Source organism: Rattus norvegicus, chromosome 7 (genome assembly GCF_036323735.1).
Source record: "Rattus norvegicus strain BN/NHsdMcwi chromosome 7, GRCr8, whole genome shotgun sequence".
Classification (NCBI taxonomy): Eukaryota; Metazoa; Chordata; class Mammalia; order Rodentia; family Muridae; genus Rattus; species Rattus norvegicus.
Window position 1 is genome coordinate 95122593 of NC_086025.1, and position 20010 is coordinate 95142602.

General features: G+C 39.9%; 1 long non-coding RNA gene across 1 annotated transcript; it reads right to left on the reverse strand.

The window, feature by feature from the left end:
- Window positions 1-3548: 3548 nt before the first annotated feature.
- LOC120093671 (uncharacterized) lies at window positions 3549-19364 on the reverse strand. Its single transcript, XR_005487154.2, has 4 exons — window positions 11830-19364; window positions 11665-11733; window positions 8091-8127; window positions 3549-6852 (listed from the first exon to the last, which is right to left on the reverse strand). It is a non-coding gene; the product is annotated as an uncharacterized LOC120093671 (long non-coding RNA).
- Between the last annotated feature and the right edge of the window lie 646 nt (window positions 19365-20010).

Here is a 20010-nt window from a genome sequence, read left to right on the forward strand (position 1 = left end):
ACCAATCTTCCTTCTTTTCTCCACTTTTCAAAGCTTTTTCTTGGCTTTAGAAATAATTTCCAAAACAGTTCAAATACTGATACGAAGGCCTATGGACTAGTATTCTCTATGTACTTCTGAATGTGGTCATGTTGGAGTACAGGAGGGAATGTCACAGTTAAATTAAGAGAAGTTAAACTTTCTGTCAACTGTAAATACTTCTATAGAAAGCTTCACTTTATCACAAGTATACAAGAAAAAAGACTTAAATATTCCACATACAATGGATATTGAGTTAGGAAAACATAAGGAATAAAATAATATTTCTCTATTTCCCAGAATGTACAAATTAGAATAAAACAAAAATAATTTAATTACTTAGACAAGTAAAGATCTTAATGTGTGTGGGGAGGTGGGTGCTAAAAAGAGCTCCATTCTGGGAATTCTTTGAATGCTACATGTTTATAATCCTGTGTCATAATCTCCACAGTCTATAATATTTAAAATAGTACCGCTCCTCTAGTGTTGAAGAAATCAGATATTTGGATAAAGATAGTGACATGATCAGAAGAAACGGCACCTACAAGAAGGGTTGTTTGTTATTTAGAGAAAATATAACAATAAATTCAAACTGACATCCATAATTATGTTAAGAATTAACTATAAACTTATTCACAATGTATGCATTCTTTTCAACATATTTCCAAAGTGTATGCTGGATTGCTTCTAACAGCTTTTTGGAAGTCACCAGATGTGGTTCAAGCTAAAATAATAGAGGGAGATACAAGTTAATTACATAGCTACCAGCAAAATCACATACTTTTCTGCAATAATAATGTAGTAAATAAATACATGCTTACTCCATGGGAAATGGTGGCAATTATTGAGAGCACATGCTCACACCACCATATTGCTCACTGATAATTGTGCAATTAAAACAATGGCAGTGTGCTAAAGTGGATGTTTCTGTTTCTCTGTATTCCTCCTGCTATGTGCAGTGCATGTGAAAACCATATGTGGAAAGTTTCAAGCAGGAATCTCCCTGTGTCGACATTTGGTTGTTATTGTTGTTGCTGTTGTTAAATCTCAATCTCCAAACATTCCCAGAAAGAAGCTCCCTGACTTTTAACGATATACATCTACTTTTAAGCAATTGCCAACATATATAATTAATTTCCAATGAACTTTTTGTTCATTAAATTCATAAAAGTTAATAAAAATTTTGTGAGACGTTAATAACCTGAATGGAGCAGTTCAATTTTGACAGGTTTCATGCCTGTGCTATGTTGCCCAAGAGCTCAGATTTCAACTAGGAAGTTGTTCAACCAAATATCTAAGGTGGAGTCTCACGAAATGGTTCTGTAGGTAGAGTGCTTGAAATCAAACCCATGTGAAAGCTGAGCATTAGCTACAAATGCCTGCAACCCTAAAACTATGAGACAAATACAATGGTTCATGGGAGCCTGCAGGCCTGCCAGCCTCAACAAAATGGAAAATGGTGAGCCTCTGGCCTCTGCTTTGATGAGAGAGCTTACTCAAGGAATAAAGGAACATACCTGATGTCCTTCTCTCGTCTCCCCATGCCTCTTGTATTCCTCACTAACAATCTATTACTACAACAAGTTCTACTAAAGTCTGTATGCATTTACTTTAATGTTAAACACCATTTCATTTGAATAGGGAATAAATACCTGATTTAGAGGTTGGGGAATGTTTCCACTCCCATTCACAATACCTAGGATTTGTGTAAATTGATTCCATGGATAGCCTGTGTCAGACAAGTCTCATAAGAACAACCCAAGTAACTAAGAAATGAATGTAGGCAATCTTTTCTACCTTGTAGAATATATCTAACTAGGAACAGAATCAAAGAGAAGTGCAAGGAAGGGGAAGAGAGAATGAGAGCTGGAACAAGTAGGGAAAGACAGGAAACACTGGTGCTTTTCTTTTCCCAAGGGCACTGGAAGTTTTGAACTTCTGTCCTTGTGTGATCTTCAATGGGTTTTCCTTTTTATCCCTAAAAGCAATAAGTGATAAAGTTCTTCTACTGAAACTCATGAGAGTGACCATGTGACCATGTGTAACCTCAGCTGCTTCCCCAATTACAAACTGGCAAATGCTCTGAGCAAAAAACAGAGCTTGAGCATTTCCTTAGCAGTGCGCTGATATTTGCAAGTAAAAGGGGCATTACATTGAAGAAACTACAAGAAAAGCCGTGAGAAGTCAGAAGTGAGCAAGGAAGACATCAGACATAAAAGATAAGGCAGGTGTCATGGCGCTGTGTGAGAAACTGCTTTATTCTAAGTACAGTGAGGAAGCAAGATGATCTTCCATGGAGAGTTGGAGCAGGTGTACATGTTTGTGTTGGACGGGTCATTCTACCTACAAAAAAATAATGGAGGGCAGAGCTGAAGGCAGAAAACTGACCTAGGATGCGATAGTGGTACCTTGAGTTGGGCCCATGGAAGAGCAGTTGTGTTTGGCATGCATCCATGTGACCCTGAACAAGTTGAACTTGGACTTCTATTAAGAAAACATTCCCACATAACCCTAGCCTCCTTTTCTTATGCAAATCAAACTATTATGGTCTAGGATACAACTTGTGTAAATGAATATTTATTCAGTTAATAAATCTCAACATGTGATAGCATCAGTTGACTTGAGCAGAAGTCAAACTTAAAAGGTTTTGTTATAGTTGAAAATAGATGTTTTCCCCATACATTTATGTGTGGAGTCTTGGGTCCTAGTAACTAGAAATACTTTCTGAGGTGGTGAAGACTGGGAGCTGAAGCTGACCTGGAGAAAACTAGTCACTGGTGAGGTGATGTTGGCTACACCTGGTTTACAGTCAGTCTTGTCTACTATTAGGAGAAAAGCCTTCTGCACAGATATCCACTCCCATGATGTTCTCCTCAAATGAAAAATGTCAGTCAAGCATGGACGGCACCTTCTATGACCATGTGCACTATAAGTCCTTCTCCATGGTTTAAATTGTTCTAAACAGTAGTGTGGTCACAGCTACAGAAAGTTAACTAATATAATTTTCAACTACTTTCTCCTAGAAGAGTTTTACATATCCTCCTGCCCTCCAGACAATAGCAAGGATGTAAAGTATTCATTGATTTTGTTTATATTAGATGGTACTTGACTTCCCTTGTAGTATAATGCCTGGTGCAGTGAATTAAAGGTTGACTTTGCAACTAATCAATCATCAGCAATCCCTCCTGCAGACTCCCCAGAATCCCAGGCATTTTTTTAATGGAAGTATTTTAAAAACCAATTAACTATTGTTTTCAGCAGACTCGTTGGATCATAATTAGCTTTGTGCGTGCGTGCTCACACATGCACGCACACACACACACACACACACACACACACACACACACACACACACACACACACACACACCGAGGAGAGGAATGAGATGCATATTAGTCCTTTCCCTTAAACTAAAAGTTTTGTTCAACGTAAAGTGTACACATGAAACAATCTTTTTCCATTTTGATAACCTCTCCCATGAGCAGTCACTAAGCACCCACCCTCCCACCCTGCTTCACTATTCCACGGGGGTTAGAGAATCTTTTTTCTTCCTGATAAAAAAGTAAGACTTTGTAATTTTCTCCTATCACTGAAGACAGCACAGGTGATGAAGATGGCTTGAGAGACCAGTTTAGTGGAGGCCCTTTACTCAGGACCTTCCCATTGTGGTACTTTGTCTCTTAGCCCAAGAGGAGAGCATATACATTTGAGTAAGATGACAAAGAAGTGTGCAACTACTTGCTTAGCAAGAAAGAAAAATGTCACTACAAAGAGACCATTGATTCAAAAGTTCTTGGCTGGAGTTCTATTAGAACTACTTCCTAGCTGTGTGTTAAGACAGCATATGCTGTCTCCCTTACACACTGGTTTCTATATCTGAAAATTGACGAAAACAAGCACAGAGGATAATGATAACACCCCCCTCCTTGCTCCACTATGGAACATATCACAGGAGAGATTGACATAAATCCACATCTGTGAACAGTAAACACCAGGATAAGTATATGCTGATACTGCTCCCCAGCCTGTCTTTTCCCCCCAAATTAGGAAAAAGACCCAGATAGAACAATGGAGTCACCAAAAATAGTGCCCAGGATGATAGTCAGAGAAATGATATATCATATCTGTGGAGGACCGCCAAGTCATTCAGCCTCCCTTTTAGGATCTTTACACTGGTTAGTGATCTTACAGTCAGCATTTGAATGAAGAAACATGGAGTCTCCTCAATCCTTCACATTTCCTTTTTTAGGTCAAATTACTTAACCAAAAAATAAGAGGAGTTCCTCTGCCCCTCCCTCACTTGGGGGAATCTATCTCACTCTTAGAATCAGCGGTGTCCCAAATAAGAAAACATTTCTAGTTAACCTATAATTGACTCTCTTTTAATGCTGAAAGTACCCGACCCCAGAAACTAATTCACTCCACCCTGGCAAAGACAATCAGTTCTTAGAGGTCACATGCCCTTGAATGTCCAGAGTATGCCAGACACCATGATTCAATCTTACTGTTCTGTATTCTACTTAATCATCTGAGGCATGTGATGCAGATATCACCTTTATTTTACAAGATGAAGAAATTTCAGTTCAGAGTCATCAAACACCTTGCTAGAATCACAAAGCTAATGTGTCTTGAAGCCAGAAATTCAGGATGCTCTAAGTCCAACATATAATACCAATTCTTAGTATATCCTTGGGTTCAAGCTGCTCCCACTCTAAGCTATTCTAAAATCTGTCCATTATAAGATATCTGTACCAGTTAGAAAATAAGTCTAGTATTTAAGCTATCCTCTGTTAATAAAAGGCTATCTAAGGAAACCTAAAGACCTTAGCTCAAGTTCTTACCCAAATGTTCCTGGCTTTACTCCTTTATTTTGGATTTGTGAGTATATTAATTTATATGTTGTGGTGTCTGTGTGTGTGTGTGTGTCTGTGTGTGTCTTATTTGTGTGTGTGCTTGTTTCCCCATTTGTGTGTGCACATGTATGTGCATGTGTGTGTGCATGTATATGTGTGTTAAGTTTCTATATTTGTGTGTGTATATGTGGTGTGTGTGTGTGTGTGTGTGTGTGTGTGTGTGTGTGTGTGTGTGTGTTTTGAAGGAAGATGTTTAATTTGGGGCAAGGATGGGCATGACCCCCATTCCTCCAATAAATGTCATCCTAACCTCATCCCTTCTTCCCATGTCTTTTTTTAATACCTAACCTTCAGTTCCCTGGTCTCCATATAGGATTGTCTGCTTTCCATGCAAACTGGAGCAGGAAGAGTGTCTTTCTAATTAGAGGAGACTTCGTCCTGTCTTGCTGTCTATTTGCATCTTGGAAACCCACAGGCCCAGCTGGCTCCTCTTCAACAACAGCAATAGATAAGGAAGCAACACGTCTGACCAATCTGAACGCTATCCAAAAGGAAATCCTCTCTGGGCTGGCAGGAACCTCTGAATCTGCAGCTGGCAAGAGAACACAGGGAATGAAGCGGCAGCTATATTTGAGGGCAGCAACCGAAACTGGGCTGGCTCTGCCCCCATTACATACTTCTCATCTCTGAGCCTCAAGATCCTCACCTATAAAATGGGTTGCCAGAAGTCATGAGGACTGGGAACCCACTCAATATCAGGCCAGCAGAGTCTCCCAGGCACTTGCTCTGGACAAGCAGGATAAATAAAGGACAGAGGCCACTATGGGCAAGAAAAACTCCCCAGGGATCTTTTTAAAACTTCCTTTAGTTTCCTAGCAAAACCTGTATCAGTTCCCAATCCCAGTTTCTTGCATGTATATGCATCTGTGGTGTGCATTCCCACCCACCCACCCACCCCCCAAAAAAAGAATCATTCCCTGTTCTCAAACTCATACTGCCCAGTCTACAAGACTCAGAAAGATATCCATGCTGTCCTGCTCCTGGGTCCATCTGCTCGGCTCTAAGTTTTTTCCTGGAGACTAGAGTCTAAGCTGAACCTGAACATGGTGGCAATTCTACCCTAAAGAAGCACACAGGTTCCAGAGGTTATAGACAGAAAAACAAAATCATTAAAGAAATCAAACACACGTGTGAACACATGGGTAACAGAGATAAGATGCTTCATTTGAGCAAGGAAAGAGATCTAGAGAACTTTCCCCCAGGAGAGGGCCCTCAATAGACAGGACTGTGTCTTGGGCTGAAGTCTATGATAGCATCTGCTGTACTGTGCTCTGAAAATGTTCAATGAATAAATCATATCAGCTCCCTGTTTCATTCTCTTTTTCCTCCAGTGATCTACATATTCTCAAGCAGCAGGTCTTAGAAGAATGCTCATCACCCAGTACTAGGGCCCATACATTTGTTGAGCCATTAAGCGAATTAGTGCCAGGTAGAACAGAGCTGAAGCTATACGCAGCCCCATTCATCTGCTGCAGCTATACAAATAAGCTCAAAATTCTGCAAATCTATGCTGGCATGTAGTATATAAGAAATGAATAGAGGGTGTCAGCCATGTGGCTGTAATCAGCTCTAATTCAGAGTTCATCTCTGACATCCATTAATTATTAAATACATGTTTGTGCTCCACTGTCAGGAAGAATTTAAATTTGTATCACATATTCAAAGACCAGTGTTCAGCTCTGCCCTATATTAATTCACTAAAGGGTTTGCAAAGAATTTTTGATCTACTACATATATGGAGAACTGATAAAAATACAGGGATATGGGCATAAACACATCCAATCATAGAGCAAGGTACCTTACCTGATTGGATGAGTAGATGAGTCTGTTCTACCTGTAGTTGCATAAATTCCTTCTGTGGTGAGGGAATCCTGGCTAGTCGGTTCTTAAGCACTGAGCGGAAATCATCATGGCTCTCTTCCTATAAGAATTGGAGCATTTCATTGATTTTGTCTCTGCTGCTCTGTTATGTCATTCTTTCTTCTCTACATTTCTACCTTGTTACCCTTCTTGAGTTTCTTTTGCACTTTGCCAAACTTGCATAAATCATCCACTACACCAAGGCCTTCCCTTGGCTGTTGAGTCACTAGCAGGCACCCTGAGCTTGGCATGAAGCAAGCTCAACAAATGTTAGCTAAGTGAATACATGATACACAGGAGGATTGGATGACTGTATAAATGCCTTTCCTTCTCTAATCCCAAATCATGAATCAGGGCCCTATGACCTCCACTGGGTCTAGTCAAGATGAGTGTCTTCTTTCCACTTCCGTCATCAGAGTCTAGCTGAAGACCCCCTGAACAAAATGCTGTGGCAGAAGAACATACACAGGAGATGGTTCCTGGCAGTGAACAGTAACTACTCACAGAACTAGAGACAGAGAAAAACCTTTTGTCTTCAGTAATGAAGCATGGCCCTCATTCAGCCATGTACTCTGCTCCTCCCTATACTATAAAACCTTCTTCAAGCTGAAACCACAAGGAGCTGAGAATGGAAAGTCTGTAGAACTTACTGTCTAAGGGAAATGTCCAATCTAGTGGGAAAGAATTAGTTGCAGGATGTATAACTTATGCTCTTAAAACTAAGAATATTCTGACATTGTGCCAAAGGAACCTGTATGTTCTCCACAAGCTAACCAGCATAGTCGCAGTGACAGAAAGCTTAGGATATCAAGCCCCATGGTAACAGTAACACACAAGTAGTATAGAGTATACACCAGGATATATTGTGGAGCCTTTCCTCTTCCTCTCTAATAGCATTCCTTACTAGAGCCCATGATTCTCAGAAGAAACATGGGGGAGAACACAAGATGCTTCTGTCCTGTACACCACCCAGACTTGCATGTGTTCTGGAAGACATTGCTAGTATTCCAGTTCCCATCTGTTCTATCTGGACAAATGATACCATATCTGACCAGGCCTGGTTTCCATGGGAACTAGTGGCTTAATCTCTTCTACTTCCTTAGATGTTAAAAAGGAACAGTGCCTACCTCCTCGCAAAATTGTAAAGAAAGATAATCTCCTTTTGAGTACACGAGTCTCTTTGATGTTATCAATGCTTAGTATTGATTATCCATTTGACAGAATGTAGAACCCCTTAGGAAATATGCATGCCTGTGAGGAATGATCTTGATAAGAATAATTGAGCTGGGGATGACTTACCCTAAAAGTAGTTGGCATGATTCCCTGTTCTGAGGTCCTAGATTGGATAAAAAGAAGAGAGAGACCTGAGTTCCAGAATTAATAGGTTTGCTTCCTGAGACTTCCTCATAGATGCATATGGCCGGCTTTTCTGTGTGTTGGCCACAGTCACTCTTCCTCTATGACAGACTGGGAACTACAAGCCACTCTAAGTCCCTTTTGTTTGAAGTAGAATTTATAGAACAATTTAGACATATATAAAGCAATTAAAATAGTGCTCATCTATCAATAAGACTATTTGTTTTGACTAGTATAAGACAAGGCTTTGCATTTTGAACATGTGCTAAGGAGTATACTAAGAATACTACATGTGTTATTATATTTAGCATTCACCAAAAGCTACAACCAAATGTCATTATCAGCTCCATCAGGGATCATCAGGGAGATGGCTGCACTAGGTAAATAATGATTCGTGGGTTGAAATCCAAATGGTCTAATTGCAAAACCACTGCTAATATCTGAGACACTGGGCTGGAGTACAGAGAAAAACCTCATAATGTGCGAAGAAGACAACATTATATATTATAGAAAGCTTGGGTGGGTTCTTGCCAATGTTTTAACTTTTAAGATGAAGAAAGTTTTGAGATGAGTTCCTTGAAGCTTTAGCTGTTTTAGCAAATAGCTTTGTGAACAAATTTATATAAGTCCTTTGCAACCATGGGCCATCAAATGGTGTCTTACACTTGCCATGTAATAACTGATCAAGTAGTACTTTCCTTGTGTGTGTGTGTGTGTGTGTGTGTGTGTGTGTAAATAAGCAAACACATGTCTCCCCTCTGTGTGTGTGTTTGTATTTGTGTGTGTATCTTTGTGTGTGTGTTTGTGTGTGTTTGTGTGTTTGTTTTTGTGTGTGTTTGTGTGTGTGTTTGTGTGTGTGTGTGTATGTGTGTGTGTGTATGTGTGTGTGTTTGCAAGCCAGAACTCAATGGTGTCTCACTAAAACTGGAGCTGGCCAATTTGACTAGGCTGTGAACAACAAGCTTCAGAAAACCTCCTGTTTCTGCCTCCCCAGTCCTGAGGGGACAGGCACTTCCTCCATTCCTTCCTTTCCTGAGTTTTAATTGGTGAAGAGGATCTGACCTCATGCTTGTGTGGTGAATTTACCAGACAAGCTATCTTCCCAGTCCCAATAACCTTTTTCTTTTTTTTAATTGGCACCTTGGTTTGAAATGTGAAGACTTTAGCTCTAGATTTACATTTCCCCACACAAACGGATGCCATCTCTCTGGTTGCCCCTTTGTAAAAGGCAGACAAGATTTCTGTGCTGCATTAAGATACTGAAATGGGAGACTATATAAACACACGGAGCTACATTCCAACAGTGTGGATCTTTTCTCTTTTTTCCTACAGACCTTACTGGGATTCTGGTGGCTGAGAAAAGCAAAGCTTGCTAGAACTAAAGCCACGGAGCTAGAACAAATGAGAACATGGCCACGGTTGCCAGACTAGAGGGACCATGTTTGGATTGATGGCTCCAGTATCTGCAATGCTGAGTAGCTCCTCCTGATTGTCTGCCTTAGAGATTAGAAGGCAGCTTACCAAGAGTGTTTAATAGAACATAAAGGGCTGTGGAGACTTAGGTAGAAGGGAAGATGCAGGGTAAAACAATTGTTCATACAGTGTAAATTCAGCTCTACAAACAAACAAACAAATGCACAGAGGATGGATAAATAAATAAATAAATAAATAAATAAATAAATAAACAGCTTCCCTCTGGAACACAGAATAATGAGACATTTATTATAATTCTGCCCCATTCTGTATTTTTCCAAAATCTCTACATTTTCTAGTGATCAACTGTTAACTAATAATGGGGTGGAGGCGGAGGTGGGGTGGTATGAGCTAAAGTGACGAGCCTAGCTAAGAGCGTAGATACAGCCATAACAAATAGTGTCTCAGGGTACAATCAGGTTGAATGTGAAGCTTGTCGATGTGAGATACTTTACTTCACACCATTGAGAAGAAAGCGTAGCTCTGGGGCATACTAAACAGCCATATTAAGCCTTTCTCTCGTCTTCCAGAATGGCCACACATCTGAGAAAGTCCCACACATTCCATCACTATGGGCTCTTTCAAGGATCATTGCCATTAGAGAGAACATCAGGGATGTTGCAAGTCAGACAAGCATCAGGTGCACACCCTCAGAAACCTCTTGCTAGGATTGTTGACCCAGGGATGCAGGGCTACAAAAGGATGAGCCCACCTTGAAGCTCCCTTCAATCTCTCTGACTTTGTCTCCTTTCCCAGCTCCATCAGTTTGTCGCAGATTTTAAAGAAGTCTGATTATGGAACACATTTCTTATGGGGTAAGGAGAACAAGGACAGATCCTATGGATGAGTGAGAAGGGAGATGTGGATATACAGATACGTTCTGCCAGGTATCTCATTAGAAATAGCAGGGATGGTACAAGACCCATCAGCATTCCACAAAATGCTCAGGTATGGACATAACTGCTCTGTCAGTCCTGTGTGACCTGCTTTGATTTATGTCTGTCTCTGTCCAACTCTGTTTATTAGTATTATTTAATGTCACATTCTGTAGCCTAAAACATAGCAACAGAAAGCAGGTATTCTCAAGGAAAAGGAAGCACCCACTCGCAGAGGAAATTGCGGCTCTCTTTCTTTTCTGTCATTTTACCCAAATAGAATGTGACAATTCTCCTAATGCCAGCACTTCTTTCCAGAAACCCCTTAAAATGTAGTGCTGCCCCTATGTCTTCATGTTCAGCAAGTATGAAGCCCACACCTTTCCTCTGTCTGCCTCCAACATTGATCCTGCAATGCGTCTCCACAGGGAATGGTAATAAGTTGACAAATCAGAGATCATCACTTCACACTCTGTCTAAAAGAACATAGTGATTTTCTATTACAGAATAAAGTAAGAACTCTGCCTGCAAAGGGCATGACTGAGCCCTGACCCAAGCTGCTTATATCCTCTGCTGTGTTTCAGACTCACTGTTTGCAAACCTGCCCAGCTTGTTCCCACATTTGCATTGGCAATTGTCTTTGCCAACAAGAGCTGCTGTTCCCAGCTCCCACACTTCCGGAACTTCCTTGGTTTGTTTTTACTTCTTGGCTCTTAGCCACTAACATACTTTCCTTGATCCCCCACCCCCCCCCCAAGTTCATTATCTGTTATAACATATTATTAGCTTTTTAAGTATATTGTTCTTCATGGTCTGTCTCCCTCCATAAAGCAAAACTGGGGAGACCCACAGATCCTAATAACTTAATTTAAAACTATATATCTGGAACCTAGGACTCTGAGAAGCAATAGGAATAAAATTTTCTTCTATGTATCCTTGGAATGAATGAGTGAACCAAACTCAAGTTTAAAGAGAGCAAAAAAAAAAAAAAAAAGTCACCGTTCTTTACAAATTTTCTAAGTTCAGTGCCCTAACCCCTAAAAGTGAAGAGAACTTCTTCCAGCAGTAATTTAGTCTCAGTGTTGACCATGTGGTTATGAACACCCCTATCAGAGTCCCTTCCCTCTTTTTCTCAAGTTTAAGAGGCAAGGAAAAATAAAGGCAGCTACCTCAAATGCTGCGGATTCGATGTGTGTCTATGTATTGATGTGAGTTGCATCTGTCACATATTGGAACTCCTGTAGACATAGCAGAACATAGAGTCATTGCAGTTGTATTAGCATCCCAGCACTGCACTGTGAAACAGTTCTACAATCTCCAATCGTGATACGCACCATCAGCCCTGCAGTGAGAGTGTTGGACCACAGGCAGGCCAATGAGATGAACCAATGTCACTCCTGGGTGAGAATGAGACTGGTCCAAGGAAGGAACACTGCAGTCAGAGATGAGCTGGAAAATTAACAGTGCAGAACAGAAGGAGAATAAATAGTGTCAACTGCTACTGCAGATATTAGAGCGAACAGTCCTGGCCAACAACTGATTAACTACAGGACAAATGATCGGTGAGTGGGCTATGGAAGACCTAGCCATTGTTACTATATTGCTCATAACCAGGACCCTACGTCAAGGAACTTTGGACTCAAGCAGAAAATAAGAAATGACAAAAATCAATAACCGTGATCAGTGTCACCTTGGAAGACAACCTGAGGAGTGTGGGAGCACACCAGAGAGTTCTCCATTCATATGGAGCTTTCAAAATATCATAAAAAATGTGGCATGCCTTGCAGCATGCCCTAAAATGTTGTGACAGCTCTTTTCTACACTCTCATGCTTGGTTTCATGGATTTCCTATTTCTTTCTAGTGCCTCTCTTTAAAGATGCTAAGTTGAGATAGCATCCAACATTTGATATGCCTCTTTCCTCTTCCTCCTCAACCAGCCACCCTGAAAGATATTGTTGAGCCCCTTATCCCTGGTCCTTAAATAAAAAAATAGTTTTTGTTTCTATAATGAGAACTCTTCAACATTGTTGTTAAGGAAAATGTGTTTCTCTGCTATAAAGAGAAAGAAACAGAAGAGGAAACCAGTTCCCCTTTACTTATCTGCCCACAAGTCCATCAATTATCCCATAGTAGGTAAGAAAGGATTGCAAAGATACTAGGACAGTAATAGGAGAACCACCCCCATTTCCCATTCTAGAACTGCTGAGGGACCTCTTATCCAATGACTAGACATTTGTTCTGAAATCAGACATTTGTCCTTGTGATGTCCCTTGCATGAAATCAGCCAGAGTTAATGCTGCTCAGGTTCAAAACCAAGTTAATCAAAAAGAGGAAATGTTCCAGTAGTGAGTACTTTTGGAAAGTGTGGACTAAGAACTTGAGCTTAAATGTTGACATGGGGCGGGGGGAGGTCTTTCCTGGATGTGGTAAGCATTAGGTCATTATCATATCAACTTGGTGTTGTCTAACTACAACAACTGACTAAGACTACATCATCCACAAGGCCTAAGACATTCTTGTGCTCTTTCCTAAAGGAGTTTGATGCCATAGCCCTATTGTTTCTGTTTTCCATGCAGCTTCATGCTGTGTTCTGTTTTTGTAAACCACAGAATTAAAAGAGAAGGTGGGACCACTCACAACAAAGGGTTTTAATAGCCCAGGAGCAACATGCTACATATCGTTTCTGTGGCCATTCCCATCTCCCTGGGAAGAATTCAAATGGCATGGCCAGCTTGGCTGTGAGAAGGCCAACAGACCCAGACTGGTGGCCAATGGAAGCAACCACTGATCTCCATCCTACATCCATGATTTGAGGCAGATGTCCCAGGATAATTATCATCTTGTGACTCTCTGAGAATAAAAAGAACACATATTCCTACACAAATGCTGTAAACAATCATATCCCATTGTGCTGCATTAAGGACCAATATAAATCCCTGATCATTGAGTTTAAATAAAGGCATTATGCAGTTTGTAATCATAGAATAAACATGATCCCAGTTCATGAATTTTCTGAGAGCTATATGCTCTTTATTCATTCAAGTGAGATCAGTTAAGAAAAGTTTTTTTTATTTATAAAGACTGCAAGTGGAAATTCAGTTAAGGTTGATAAAACAGACTGTGTTCTTTACCGCCCATGTCACACCAAGCAGAAAGGAAAATAAAGTCATACCGGATACCTGCAGGGGCTTCGCTCTATGTATAAGATACATAAATACTGAGATAACAAAAGAAGCATTATGTCTAAGTTCAAAAAAGATGAAGCGTTATCTTTCCATTGACTCAAAGGGGGAAAAATATCCTAAAAGGACTAGTTGGGATCTATTTACTGGCAGGGGGACAGGAAACCATGACAATGTTTAACTGTTTTAAAAGAAAATTAAACACTGAACATTGAACAAATTCAAAAAAAAAAACCCACTTTACAACCTAGAAGTCTTCCTCATTACCTGATGTCCTTTAAGATTCAACAAAATCTTATTAATTAAGAGTCATCAGGAATAAGCCAGTTTCACAAGACCCACCATGGGGCACCGTAACCTGGGACACTGCCTGAGAGGAACAATGAGTCTAAGATAAAAATTGCAATATTTCTTTCCCGTTTGGTTCTCTTTCACTTCTCTTTTCTCATTTTTAATCCAGGGCTCTTTACTCTCCCATATTGTCATTGAAAAGAAAAGTATCCTTCAATGACACACTGAAATAGCCACAAAGATCTCCCCGTATGCTCCAAAGCAAACAGCAGCCAGGAAACTCCTCTCCTCACTGAAATTTCCACTGGCTCCAGGAGGCCTCCTCCAGGGCTGTGGGAAACAAGGAAGCCACAAGTTGAACACTCTCCCTGTGATTGCGCCATCTAGCTCTCAAGTGAAAAGCAGCCTTGACGTTACAACACAGCAATACAACAGGTAGAGGAAACAGCCTTGTGAACACTGTCAGCTCCCTCAAGCTTAATAAATGAATTAGACACAGGAGAGCTGAGCAAGAACACAGAAGTTCTTTATGGGCAATCCTAGAGAATCCTGGCTCCTCTCTGGGGTCATATTCCCTGATAGCCACAGCCTATGCCATTTGTCATCTTGACTCTCAGACAGCTGGAAGAGGCAGCCAGCTCCTTAAGGACAGAGGACACTGGGGCATATGATACACATATGGACACAATATTGTGCCTACTCCAGCAGTAGGCTCTTGCAGAAGCTAGGGCATGTGGTGGATTACACATTTGCTATGCTTCCTGGGAGACAAACGTTTCCAAAAGGTGAAGGAAGGATGATTGTCACAGCACATTTGGCAAGGAAATTTCATTTCAGGTGACAAGGTCACTGAGGGAAGTTGAAAAAGAAATAAAAGTCCGATTTGCCTTGGCCCTAATGGATTATGGCCACACCCCTAATGTGACATATCTGTGCCTGGTTCCTAGCCACTGAAGAAAACATTTTGCAATGAAGATGGCTATCTTCATTGTATTCCACTAATAGGAGACTTTCTTTCACCATGTCTGAGCTTATTCACGATTCCAGTTTCCGTCTTTCGGTGTGTCTCAGCCACTGTTCCACTTGACACACCCCCATCTATCCATCTTTATGTTCGATTGCTATTGCTATTCTGTGACAATTTCCTGCAGAGTCAGGAGGCCGCACCCCTCCCTTTGCAGCTCTAACACTCTGGATATGTGACTAATGAACAGGCATCACATTCTGATGAAGTAATCTGTTTTTCCTACCCCAAATGGTCTTGGAAGTTTAATGGACAGGAAGCGCACCTAACTCTTCTGTTTCCCCCATCACTGGCAGCAACTACACTGTCTGACAAGGGGCACACATTTAACAAATGATTCGGGGGTAGCTAATCTCAGCTGGAAATCTGAATTACAAGAAAAGAAGGCAAGAATACAAGAATGGTAACGCAAGTATCTTAAAGCTATTATTGTGTGACTTTATTTTATTTTATTGTGTTACATATAAGTAACCACTGGAGTGCTTTTGTTTTCTCATCTAGAAAGAGAAAGCACTTTATTTACACATAAGTGAAATCATGATTAAATAGGAGCTTAGGGTATTGTTCAGTTGTAGAAATTTACATTTTATTATGAGATCATAAGTTTATTTTCCAGTCACTCCCCACCTAAAAAAAATACCCCATTTTTTTTGTAACTCATTGTATTAGTACTGTATCAATAAAAGCCTGAAAGAAATGTGCACTATGTACCTTCAGTGAAGTGGATCCAGTGATCCAGTGCTGCTTAGTGATAAGTCAAGAGAAAGAAAACATGCTAGCAGCCAATGAAATAAGAGGACAACCTTGATTTTGAGTCAGTGCACTTAGCATTAAATTCAAACTTACTGCCAAATGGTCATCTGTTTCCAGGGTGATAAAGAATATAGAAGCAAAAAGGCAGAAGTTGCTGAAAGAAATCACAATCGCTCTAGCTTCCTTCCAGCATCCAGAGAGTGCATTTATAGATGTTTGCATTAGTTCCAAGGTTCAATCGCCTAGTCTTAAGCCCAGAACGTTTACGGAGATATCCCTGTGGTAGATTTTCTCTTCTCAATCCAGCATTATCGAGTTGGAGTGAGCATGCAGTCTGTCTGCCTTAGTTGACAATAGTAACAGTGATGGCAATGGTGCAAGAAATGAAGGTAGTCATGTTATAAAAATGTACATTTACTGATAGATAGAGGGATGGATGGTAGCTTTATCTGGCCAAAGATTTAACCCATGGCCCACTAATCCTCAAAATCCACCTGGAAGTAACTTGTCACCTTTTATTCGGAAAGTATTTAATGCGCTCTTCTGTATACTGTGGTAGAACAATAAAAGTACCAACAGGATTGCCTTCTGATGCCCATCATGATGCCAGGTGGGAAAAGAAGAAAAAAGATGCACATAAATAACAACTATTTTTGATCATAAGTTTTCTAAGGACTTATAACCAAAAAGAAACTGGATGGTAACTTTATCACCAGGGACATTATTCTTAGTCTAATTCTACCAATGAGGCAATAGAAGCTCACGGGAGGTCAGCAGCTTCAGATCTTAGGACCGCTTATTGAGAGAGGCAGGCTTAGACTCAAGTGTGCATAAACGGAAAGCATAAAGCAGACACATAGCAGAATAGAGCCAAAAATAAGCATATTGTATCCTAAGCCTTTGTTTATTAGCTTCTTAAGAACAGGATAAAAGCCAGCAGTTGGCTGAAAAGGTTATAGAAATTTTCAGACGGCTACAAAAACTTAAGTCAGTCTAGAAATGTGATTAAGATTCAGACAGGTAGAAAGCAAGAAGAGAAGATCCAAGGAGAAAAAAAAATGGGCGGTTTCAGTGGACGTACTGAGTGTCAAAGGTTGGGGAAGATGTTTTCAGTGTAATATTTCAGAAAATTCTTACAATTCTTAAATGAACAAGTATAAAAGTAAATATTCAAACTTTTATTTTAAACATGAGGAAACTGTGAATCATTGAGGCTAACTGTCCTATTAGGGGTGACACACTTGGTAACATGGTAAGGAACATTAGGCATGGAGGCAAAACTGGCATGCTATATGCAAGAAAGACTAACAGAAGCCAATAGTTGGGACTAGTGAAAAGTGTGATTGAAAAATGTAGTAAACACATGAAAGTTTTCAAAAGAAGACTGAAGATGCAGAAGGTTTTGGAATTGCCACCAGACACAGTGAAGCTACAGTGAACTCATACATAGGAAAATAAAACTTAGAGGCAAAACTAGAGCTGTCTCTGATGTTACTCTCATCTTGAAATCAACTTTCCCAAGTCTGACTCCACCAGCATGTTCTTGACACAGCATTAGAATTTCTGCCATCTCTTCTCTATCAGACTGGCCATACAATAACACAAACTCTGTCATTCAGATCTCTATATTCTCTTGTCACTTCTCACAAGACTGGGCAAAACCAGTCCCAGTTATATCTGGAAGGAAAATTACAATCATCAGATAGATACACATCATGGAAATAATATCACCAAAGCAGCTATCTCTGTACAAGATGAAAGTAGGAAGCCATGCAAAATGGCTTGGTTCATAGAGACAAGAAGAGCAAAATCTGATCCTACCAGAGAGAAAGTGTGAATCACCATAATGACAGTAGCAAACACTCAACTCTAGCAAGAGAAATGGGGGTGGGGCAGGGTGGCATTGGTTAAGTTGCAACGTTCTGTATTTGATCCTTAGAGCCTATGTAGAAGAAGAAGACACTGGGTGTGGTGGTATGTACTTGTAACCCTAACATTGGGTAGGTAGAAGCTGGTAAGCCTCTGGGGCTCATTGGTCATGCAGCCTCACCTAGTAATAAATTCCCAAGTCAAAAAGAGACAAGGTCCAGGTCAAAAAGAGCAGCATCTGAGGAATGACACCTGAAGTTATCCTGTGACATTCACATATATTTAGACACATACTGCACATACACAGAAAGAGATGGACAGAAACATACACATACTGAGAGAGAGAGACAGAGAAAGACAGATAGAGAGGCAGAGAAACAGAGACAAAGAGAGAGAAAGAGAAAGAGCACAAACTAGGTTGTCAGAAAAGGCATCAAGAATAAAATAGAATACAGTATGAAAATTTATGTGGAACAAGTGTCTTAAAATTAAGAGCACTCAGCAATGAGATTCTAATGGAGCATTCTCTCTCTCTCTCTCTCTCTCTCTCTCTCTCTCTCTGTGTGTGTGTGTGTGTGTGTGTGTGTGTGTGTGTGTTTATATACATGATTGTATATGTGCATGTAGAGTGCCAGATGTTAAAGGTAGATGTCTTTCTCTGTTGTGTTTCTCTTCAGCATTTTGAAATAGGTTTTTTATTGAACCTAGAATTTACCAATTTGGCTAAAATACCTGGGCATAATGCCCCAAGGATATTCATGTCTCTGTCCCTCCAGCTCTGAGATCTCAAGAACACATCATCACAAGTGATCTGAGGAAGCAAACTCAGGTCCTCAGAGTTGAGCATCAAGAACTCTCTTGCCTGAGCCACCTTTCCAGGCCCAGTGTTCAATTTTATACATTGCATAAAACCAGCAATATGAAAACACCATAACTTAAAGACAGTTTGTTGGAATGGATACATGCTGAGCACACAGTCAAAAGATAAGAAATAAAGTAGCAAGGAAATAAGAGAGAAGGAAGAAACACAGATGAGGGGAAGAAACTGAGAAACAAGGAAGAATAAAATAATATGTGTTGCCTTCGTAGGTTCTGTAAAACAAGCGATCAAACTGTGGTTCTTGGACCAAATCCAGATCCCACATGGTTTTGAAAATAAAGTGGTTTTCTTTTATAGTTTCTTTTGAGATTATAATATAATTGCGTCATTCTCTCCTTTCCTTTCTCCCCCAAACCTCTCCTGTATAACTCTCCTTTCTTCAAATCCATGGTCTTGTTTTTCCTTAATTTTATTTCATCAAAGATAGATAGATAGATAGATAGATAGATAGATAGATAGATAGATAGATAGATAGATGATAGATAGATAGATAGATAGATAGATAGATATTCTAAAATACATATGTATAACAAACTCAGTCTGCATAAAGTTACGTATATGTATGTTTCAGAACTGTCCATTTGATATCAGATAACTAGTTGATATGCTCTTCCTTAGAGAAGATTATTTATCCTACTCTTGAAATTCTATAGTTCTTTGTATATGGTTGAGGTCACTTGGGTATTCCCCATTCATTTTAGAAGTTTATTGTTTAGACAGCTGTGTTGCTGAGACTTCAAGGATATATCTGATGATGCTATGCAAGCTTCCATAGGAGAACAGAAACAACAGTCCTACCAGCTTTGATATCTATGAATCACTACTACCACCAGGGTATCACGATAACTCTAACTATATATATATATATATATATATATATATATATATATACACACACACACACACTTACATACATACATATATTGGTAGTAGCTAACAGCTTTCTAGTTGAACTTAAGAATCAAATCATGGCCAGTACTGGAAACTTAATCAAACTACCCAGGGCCATTGAAGTCATGGATCTTGGAGAAGAGCTTCCTTCTAACATTTTACTAAACCAGCATCATCTCTAACTACACTCTAAATATTTGTCTCTATATGACAGATAAGAGTAGCCTTCATCCCTCATCAAAACAGAAAACACAACCAGTCAAAATGCAATGTTGTAGAGCCCAATAGTAATAGATAAAAAACACTCCAGCATCTAAGGCTCAGGGAATATTTTGGAAGAGTAGGTATGTGTCTCCTAGGAAAATAAAGTTTTATTGAAACTCTAGTAATTTGAGGGATCTTTTTTGGCTATCATTATACCATCATAGCAAGATTAATTTGGAACAAACTTTGCCTGACATAAAACACAAAATGTCAGCAACCTAGTCCTTAACAGAAAATCATTTTCCAGCAAAGAATAGAATGTAGCACCTAGCACCTACAAAGCATCTAGTAACAAAGCCAGTCCTGTAAACAGGGAATAATGGCTTTAATCCCTTGCTTTGTTTCTATAGGCAATGAAGT